General features: G+C 35.4%; 1 protein-coding gene across 2 annotated transcripts in view; it reads right to left on the bottom strand.

Moving 5' to 3' along the window:
- LOC106466219 (putative inhibitor of apoptosis) overlaps positions 1-3,973 on the bottom strand; it is a 63,133-nt gene extending 59,160 nt beyond the window's left edge. For both annotated transcript variants that reach the window (XM_022394184.1, XM_013926468.2), the window contains exon 1: positions 3,895-3,973. The gene's annotated coding sequence lies outside the window, so the exon portion shown is untranslated. The remainder of the gene's footprint in view (positions 1-3,894) is intronic.
- Between the last annotated feature and the right edge of the window lie 4,779 nt (positions 3,974-8,752).

The following is an 8,752-nucleotide window of genomic DNA, read 5'->3' as shown; positions in this document are numbered from 1 at the left end:
ACTCAGTGTATATATATATATATAAATAATATACACACACACACACACACACACACACACTAGAGAGAAATATGATAGATGTATATGAACTCAATATTTGACCTGAAGTTGTGAAAGAACATTTTGGCCCAGATATAATTTCCAAGGTATTAAAAGAGCTTAAAGACTGCACTAGTAAACCCCCTCACTAAACATTTTTGTGAGCCTAAGAGTAGTTGGCAGTGCCAGAACACTAAATATAGCACTACCCAGTTTCAAAGAGACTGATTAAAGTACTCAGTGTTTGAATGAATAGCTACAAATAATTTTAAAGCAAAACAACTTGATATGGTTCCTCTCAATTCAATATAAATGTTCTTGCACTTTCTCTCACATCAACAATATACTGTTTTGTCTCTGCTGAAGCCAGAGGCAGATTTATCAAATGGCACAAAAGGTGTGCACCATGGGCTCCTTATCTGGGGGGAGGGCAAACTCTAAATCAAAAATTTTCATATACATGTTTTATATCTTCTGAAACATGTATATGACATATTATTTTGTTTATTTTTCATTTATTACAGAAAGAGCAATGTTTGAGATTTAGACTTCATCTAAATGCAATTCATATCACTATACTTTAACCCTTTTGCTTCAGATAAACAAGTTGTCATTCATTGAAACATCTTAGTACAGCTTATCTTCTATTTCATATACCAATTTAACAGCACCTTTTGGGCAACATAAAAATTAAATATATTTGAAAGAACATAATTTCAGTTTATTTTTACATTTCAATACTTCATAAACAACACTAGTTGTGTCAACCCTCCTAGATTTGCTGGGAGAATACCAGAATCGTATATATTCTCCTGGCTCCTGGAAGGATTGCCAAATAACACAAATCCTCTAAATAAAAATTTTGTTTCCAAATCAAAACATTTTTATGTCCCATAAAAATAAATAAATAGTTACAGAAAAAGAATGTATTACACATATAAGCTAAAATTATATATTTTTTTAAAAATAACAAAGTAGACATTCTAATATAATGGAAATGGTGAATATAGTTGTTGTCTTAGGACAGTACTAGCAAGTATGCATATTTTACTTTTCTTAGAGAAATTTCATAACTGCATTATACACATGCCATTTTAACAAAGTAATAAACAAAAATATAAACTTGTATCACTATGATAGCTAACAAAACTAAAAATAGCACTAAAATGACACATTCAGTCCATTTTACCCTCAATGCATGCCTTCCAATAGAAAAAAGGCTAAAAAAATATCTGTAAAATGTTACTTTATCAGTAGGTTATTTTGTGTTACTATCATTTTTTAAGAGCTGCATTGCTTAACATTGGTTGGTTAGGGAGTATCTTGTTTAACTAGTTTTGAGAACCAATATGGCTTGTTGCTGTTGAGAATCTGGCAAGCTAGGTAGGTCTACTACTAGTATTACTGTTCTGCTTATCTGTGGCACATCTATTAGTGTTACAAAATTTAATTTTGCCAATAATGAGAAAAAAAACAGCTCTTTCTCTCCTGTAATAAAGAAAAATAACTTATTTCAACCTATGTTTTTGCATTACAGCTTCATCAGGCTAGACTTAAGTTTTGGTATTGCTGAATGTTTAGCTGGCATAGTGATAATTTGACCTGTAAGGGAAATGTGTTTTACCAGAAAATACAAAAAGTTATCATTCTGATTGGTTCCAAATGGCTAATTAAGAAAATATCCAGCAATATTCTCTAGTTATATGGTGGGCAAAGAATGCTTTATCACAAGGTATCCTGTTAGTTGTGAGATATTAAGTAAATTAGTCAAAACATTGATACAATATAATATAAAAATGTTTTGGGACAACATGTGACATATTGGTCCATCTCAGTTGTTCCATCCTCTAAGCCAAACTAAAACATGAAAAAAAATCTTAAAGACAGCCCTTATCACTCATATACTTATCAAGCTTTCTCTTAAACTCATTTAAATTTACTGCCTCCAGAACACCCAAAGACTAACCACCCTGTGAGAAAAATAAAACTGTCTTAGCTGAAGATGACTCCTATCCTGCCAAAATTTATATTTGTGTCCCCTAGTCCATCAACACTCTCAATTCCCTCTACAATCTTAAACACCTCAATCAGATCCCCTCTAACTCTTCTTTTTTGAAGAGAAAATAATTTGAAAGAGTTCAACCTCTCCTCATATGACAACCCCTACATACCAGGCATCATTCTATTAACCCTTCTCTGAACCCTTTCCAACAATTCATTGTCCTTTCTAAGGTAAGGAGCACAAGAGAGAACACAATACTTCAAATGTGGCCTAACCATTGACCTATATAATGAAATTATAACCTCTTTAATCTCTTATTCAATATTTCTGTAGATACAACCTAAAATCCTATTTGTCCTAACAATAGCAACAGCACACTGATCAACCATTATACCAAGATCCCTTCCTTTCATGACACTGTTAAGGTTATTCCCATCCAAATTATACTTATAATTCAAATTATGATAACCCACAAGCATTATCTTGCATTTATTATAATTAAATCCTATTTGCCATTTATTTGCCAAACATACTAAGTGATCTAAATCATTTTGTATATCAGCAGCATCCTCTTCATAGCTAACAACACCAATGACCTTAATATCATCTGCAAATTTATGTCACTGATGCAAGTCAAAAAGATCAAAGGATCTAATACTGAGCCCTGAGGTACTCCACTTGTAACATTATTCCAACTTGACTGAACTCCATTTGTTTACAACCCTTCTGCTTTCTTCCATCCAACCACTCTTCTAGCCAATTTTATAACTTATCCCCCACATCTATACTTTTTTTTTGTACAACCCTTTTATGCGGCATCTTGTCAAATACTTCCTGAAAATCCAGATACATCAAATCTACACCTTTAACCTCATCTACATAACCAGTAATATTTTAATAGAATATCAAAAGATTTGTAAGGCAAGATTATCTGTTAGTGAAACCATGTTGACTATCCAATAAAATTCTAAACTTTGTTAAATGGCTTTGCAAAGCATCTTTTATCAGACTTTCCAAAACTTTTTTCACAATTGATGTACGACTAATAGGCTTATAATTACTGGGACAATTTTATCACCTCCCTTGAAGATGAAAAGAGGAGTGACATTAGCTAACTTCTAATCTTCTGGTACCTGCTCACTTTTCAAGGACCTACATATTCAGTTCCTAACCTTCTTCAAAGTCCTTGGGGAAATACTATCTCAGCATCTGGCCCAGGAGCCTTGTTGTTTTTAAACTTCCCAATTTTTTCTTAAAAAGCTCAGAATTAATGTATTCATCTTGTTTCCATCTATCAACTATTATTCAACATGTGGAATACTACTTAAAATTAAATCTTCGTTAGCAAAGACTGAAGAAAAATCTAAATTTAATAACCCAGCCATCTCATAATCATCAGATACAATCCTTCCTTTACCATCCCTCAAGAGTCCTAATTCAGTTATTGTGAGTGTTACATTATAATGTAAATTGTAATAATTATGTAAACTTAACCATAAACACATTACTTATCATTTAACTTTTAAGTTAAAAAATAAAATACGTTATAATTTATAAGTTTATAGTATAAATAAAAACAAAAACAAAAAACGCAGATCTACTTCTTAATAATCTTAAACGTACGAACCAAGGAAGTCAATATTCGTAAGAAATATTACACTTTTCGATTTTCAAATTTCAACAAACACCACACCCTTAGTAATACTAATAGTAATAGTGGTCAGTTTAGCCTGATTTCAGTTTTGAAAACGTTTGGTCAGTAAGAATAAAATTAATTATAAAGCCCACATTAAAACAAACAAATTATACTTCAAACCATAAAATTCAATTAATCATATGACGAATATACTCACAAGCGAAGATGGTCCAATTACACTACTTATGACCAATATAGTTTAAAACGGAAATTCTCTTACGAATGCACTCGTAAATGCTAGACTAAAACAATAATTAAACCACAAATAACCCTCTGGTGGAAATAAATAAAACGTGAGATGAAGCTAACCTGCACTTTATAGGTTTGCGTACAAAGTTTAGTAATAAATATTGATTAAAGCTGTTTATACACTTTATGAACAATATGGATTTTATATATTAAATATAAAATAATCATCTTTTAATTTTTCCACAGTTTTTAATTAGTTGGAATTATTTCCTTTATAACGGTCCCCTAGTGGTAGTGGTAAGTTTATGGATTTCAAAATGGTTTCGATTCCCCGCATTGGACAGGACGCAGATAGTTGATTGTGTAGGTTTATAATGTGAAAGTATTAGGAGTAAAAAGTCATGTTTAAAAAGAAATTACGACAAACATTTATCGTGAAACATTTTGTGAATCTATCTAAAGGTAGTTTAACTTCACGTCCATGGCTCTGTATGAAATCAGCTCCCAATATGCATTCTTCATCAATATCAATTACTCACACATCAAGAGATTCAGAGTAGTTTCCCTACAGTCAGAGTAACTTTCCTTTTGCTGGAACTTCGTTTTAACATATTGTCCGCAACAATCAAACTTCTTTCTTCATTTCTAGTGGCAATTTCCATTTTTCATTAACAAATTGAGCTGAATAGTTGTGGCTGTAAAACCACTGTCAATCAGCATAAAGCAATGTTTTCCATCAATATGCCCATGGCTTCGAGGACGATTTTTCTAGTTACTTATTTAGGATATAGGGCCGTATCAAGGGTTGTGCGAACTGTGCATCCGCACAGAATGCCAACCCATAGGGGATGCAAATTTGCATCTTTGAAAGTAAGGATAGATTACATTTCTTTTGAGGACAGAGGTGGAATCTATATCTCACACGGATCGTAAACAGTGATCAGTAAGGTCGTGTAGGGATAGACAGAGTATTTCCATATGAACTACGTTTCATTAATCCAACTAATTTTTGTTTTCTTTGGTTGTTCTTTTGTTTTGGCTGGGCTTTGTTTCTTTGTTTTAATAACAGCTGTTGATTTGTACAGTCTCGGTTATAATGGACTTGTTCCAATATCCATGACAGTTACTTTTTTCTGGTATCTTTATTCCATACAAGCCTTTGCCAATAGTTCCTGATAATACGTCTCTTTAAGTTGCACTTAAAACAGTTATTTTCTCGTGGCTTATATCATTCATCTTGTATAACTAGCTCTCTGATTAATTCTTTCAAATCTTCTAGACTATTTTTAAGGGGATTTGATGCTTCAATACTACAGGATCTGATGTTCCCATCACCTCTTGATGATTCTTTTAATACATGTATCCAAAGAACCTGAGAACTTCCCAATCCTTAGGCTTCTTGGGTTCTCTGATTGATAAACTACCTGTAGCCATGCTGCTCTCTGTTGTCCCTGATGAACGACTGAAACTAAAAACATACTCTACGACCCAGCGTTCTCCTTCCTCCTTCTGTCTGGTTGTGACGTAACAGTGCCCCATTCCAGTAGGAAGAAATGGAAGTCAAGATTGCAACATGTTCCCTCACACACACATAAGCTGACTCAGGTTGGGTGATGCTATCTGATACCTTTGACCATAAGCCTTCACCAATGCTTCCATTGTTTTTGTTAGGGACTTTCCTGCAGTTGAAAGTTCAGTACTAGTTTGTGGCACAATTTATAAAGTTTTCACCATACTGGTGTTACTTTCCACCTCCTCCTAGAACATTTACAGTCTGGAAATTCATGCTTTAACAATGTACCTTATACTGAATTTAAATTGAAATCATTTACTACTGATAATTTCATCCGCTCATGAATATTTCAACCTGATCCTATTGAAATATCGTTGTATTACTCTTTATGAGAAACAAATAATACCTTCCAGTTCGGTTATCACAGTTAGCTCATGAACATCAAGTATTCACATCAAGATCAACTATTTTGTCTCCACAAACTCGTTGTATACTGTTGTGTTCTTCGTGTAAATGATTCATCTTTGTTATACAACACCCATTTAATGTTTATATACACATGCAATAACACACATATATTTCTTTATATGCAGATATTGCATACACGTTACACATTTTCAAACACTCCAATAGTTTATAGCAGACTGCCTTCAACTCCCAAATGAATTACTTCAATAAGTTTCTTTAATTACCTTCTGAAGCTAGTTTTGCCTCCAACTCCAATGACCCCTTTTCTAATTCATCATGGATAGACAGATAAGTACGTTTATTTATTTCTCCCTTGATAGGCAAGTCAGTTTGACTTGAGATAACATCCTCATCCTCCCCTGACTTGTCAGCTTCATCTTCAGACTCCTAGTCAAGCCAGTGTCCAAAATGTTTATCTGTGATGCATGGGCTGAGCTTAATGACGTATTCAATGCACTTTTGTATACCTTGCATCCATTGTAGTTCGTATGTTATTGGACCAGTCTGCTGGAGTCTGAGGTACAGACTGGTACAGCTAGGTCCAAATTACTTTTCATGTTGTTGACACATACCAAAACCAGACCCAATCTACACACTGGAACATCAATTATTTACACCTTCTTCTGTCTTTGAGCAACCTTTTTGGTTGTTTTCTAGTGAACTAGATTAGCTGCAAATAGAAACTTGCTTCTTTGCCATCCTAGACCAGAGATCAGCTATTTATCTGAGTGTCAGTTCCTGAGTACACCTAATTCACTGTATTCACCATAATGGTGGCATCTCAGCCAGTCAATGTCCAGGAACCCACAAGGGAGAGGCCTTGGCCACAACCACAGGTTCTTGTCAGTGAAGCCAAGTAGATTTCACTGCCAATGTTCAGTGGTACGGCAAAAGAAGATCTGGACCATTTTCAGAAGTTTTTGAAGCAGGTGACTGCTTGGAAGTACTGGTTTTAGGATCAGGCATTGGATTGTGGCCAAGTAGGAGTAATGAGTTGGCTCGGTGGGGAATTACACATTCCATAAGACCGAGTTTGAGGGTCCAAAGAAGAGTGCCACTGAAATGCTGGGCTATTACTTGAATGATTTACAATCTCTGCATTGCAAGACATATCCTGCAATGGCTTTGGCAGATCATGAAAACATCCTTTTGCACAAATTCATCAAAAGACTACCAGCCAAATCACTACGACACAGTTTGGTGAGAAGTATATCCTAACCTTAACAGAGGCAGTTTCCATCACAATCAGATATGGAATGATAACTGTGAGATGGTCACAGAAGAGAAAGAAGCCTGCAGTGGCAGATACTGGAGATACACTTAAGATGGAACATCCCACTCAGGTACCTTCCTCATGGTATGCTCAAGCCATTCCAAGGGTTAACTAGCCATCCTGTCACTGTGATTCAACCACATTTGTTTCTAGTACATGGGCACAGCCATCTTGATCCTCTAATGGTTTACATGTTCACAGCATATACTGATGATATCTCTACCTGGACGTCAGTGGGGCAAAATAACAGCTTCTCTTGTGGTATGTTGCGTGACTAGTGGGTGAACTGCCCATATATTGCCAAACAGCAAAACAAGGAAGGCTCTTTGGTTTGACTGATGGTTTGGCGGGTGCTAGAGAACCAGCAATTCAAATACTTTGTTAAGTAGCAAGGTGCTAGATGATGCATCATACATGGGAGGATTTGCTGTGTCCATCATCAGGTTGGTCCTAAAAAGCTATTGTGGCCAAGCAGCTCGAATTAACAGTGGTAGTTCACACATACTTCAAGGCTCCACAGGACATACCAGTCAACATGACCCAACAACTGACCAGACCAGTAAGGCTGAGTCAGTGTCATTGAAGAACAAACAGTACTAACTCTTGAGATGTCCAACTGGAGGTTGCAGCATAAAAAACATTGATGCAGATGTGATCCCCTTTGACAATTACACTATGTACTAAAACTAAAGAAAATATTTCTGGAGCTTCGATTTTTTCAGGGTTGTTCAGACTCCAGAAGTGTCAGGGCAGGACACAGTCCCCAAAAGGCATTGGTCATTGCTAACTTTCTGATCATCAGGTAGAAGGATGTCATCATTGCTATCACTATAGCAATTCAGGTGAGCCAGCTGACATATGAACATCATCACTTCCACCACCAGTGTAGGTCAATGCCATCAATGAAGGGGCATCAATTTCAGTAGCCATTCGGATGAATATAACAATCCCTACCTCGGCAGCTACCAAGACACTACAAGCTAGAGGTCCCTTTAGCAAGTTCAGAGAGAGTTGGGATGGACTTCCCATCTAAACCACCTAAGGCGTTGCTAAATCATCTTATGCTAGAACAGATTTCCATATATAAGTGGCACTGAGAGGAAGTAGCTGTAAAATGGACCAAACATTTTACAACTTCATAATTTATCCTGCCGATCCTCCCGTTATAAATTGAGTCTACCTTCTTAGTGCTTTGAGGAAATCAGTTTAACCTGGAAATACCATATGTTTACCACGATGGTCGTATAGATCACATAATTAACATAATCACTCTAGGATATAAATAACTTTCTTTATCCTTACCTTATATATTCCAACACAAGTCTAAGCATTTTGCACATCATACAGATTTAAAAAGATATATTTTATCTCTAATTTTCTCCAAATTTTATGTTAACTTTCTGTTTATTATTTTCCCACTTTAAGACCTGGTCACCAGTGGCGTAGCAAGGGTTCTCAGCACCCAGGGGCAAAGACACTTTTGGCGCCTCCATCTCTGGAATGTTTTGATTAATTGTTTTGTGACTCATTACCCACTTAATGACAATAACATAAAGAATTAATTACCGCCTT

This window comes from Limulus polyphemus, unplaced genomic scaffold (assembly GCF_000517525.1).
Source record: "Limulus polyphemus unplaced genomic scaffold, Limulus_polyphemus-2.1.2 Scaffold2190, whole genome shotgun sequence".
Lineage (NCBI taxonomy): Eukaryota > Metazoa > Arthropoda > Merostomata > Xiphosura > Limulidae > Limulus > Limulus polyphemus.
The sequence above is the reverse complement of the archived record's forward strand: the minus strand, read 5'-3'. Positions and strand labels throughout refer to the sequence as shown.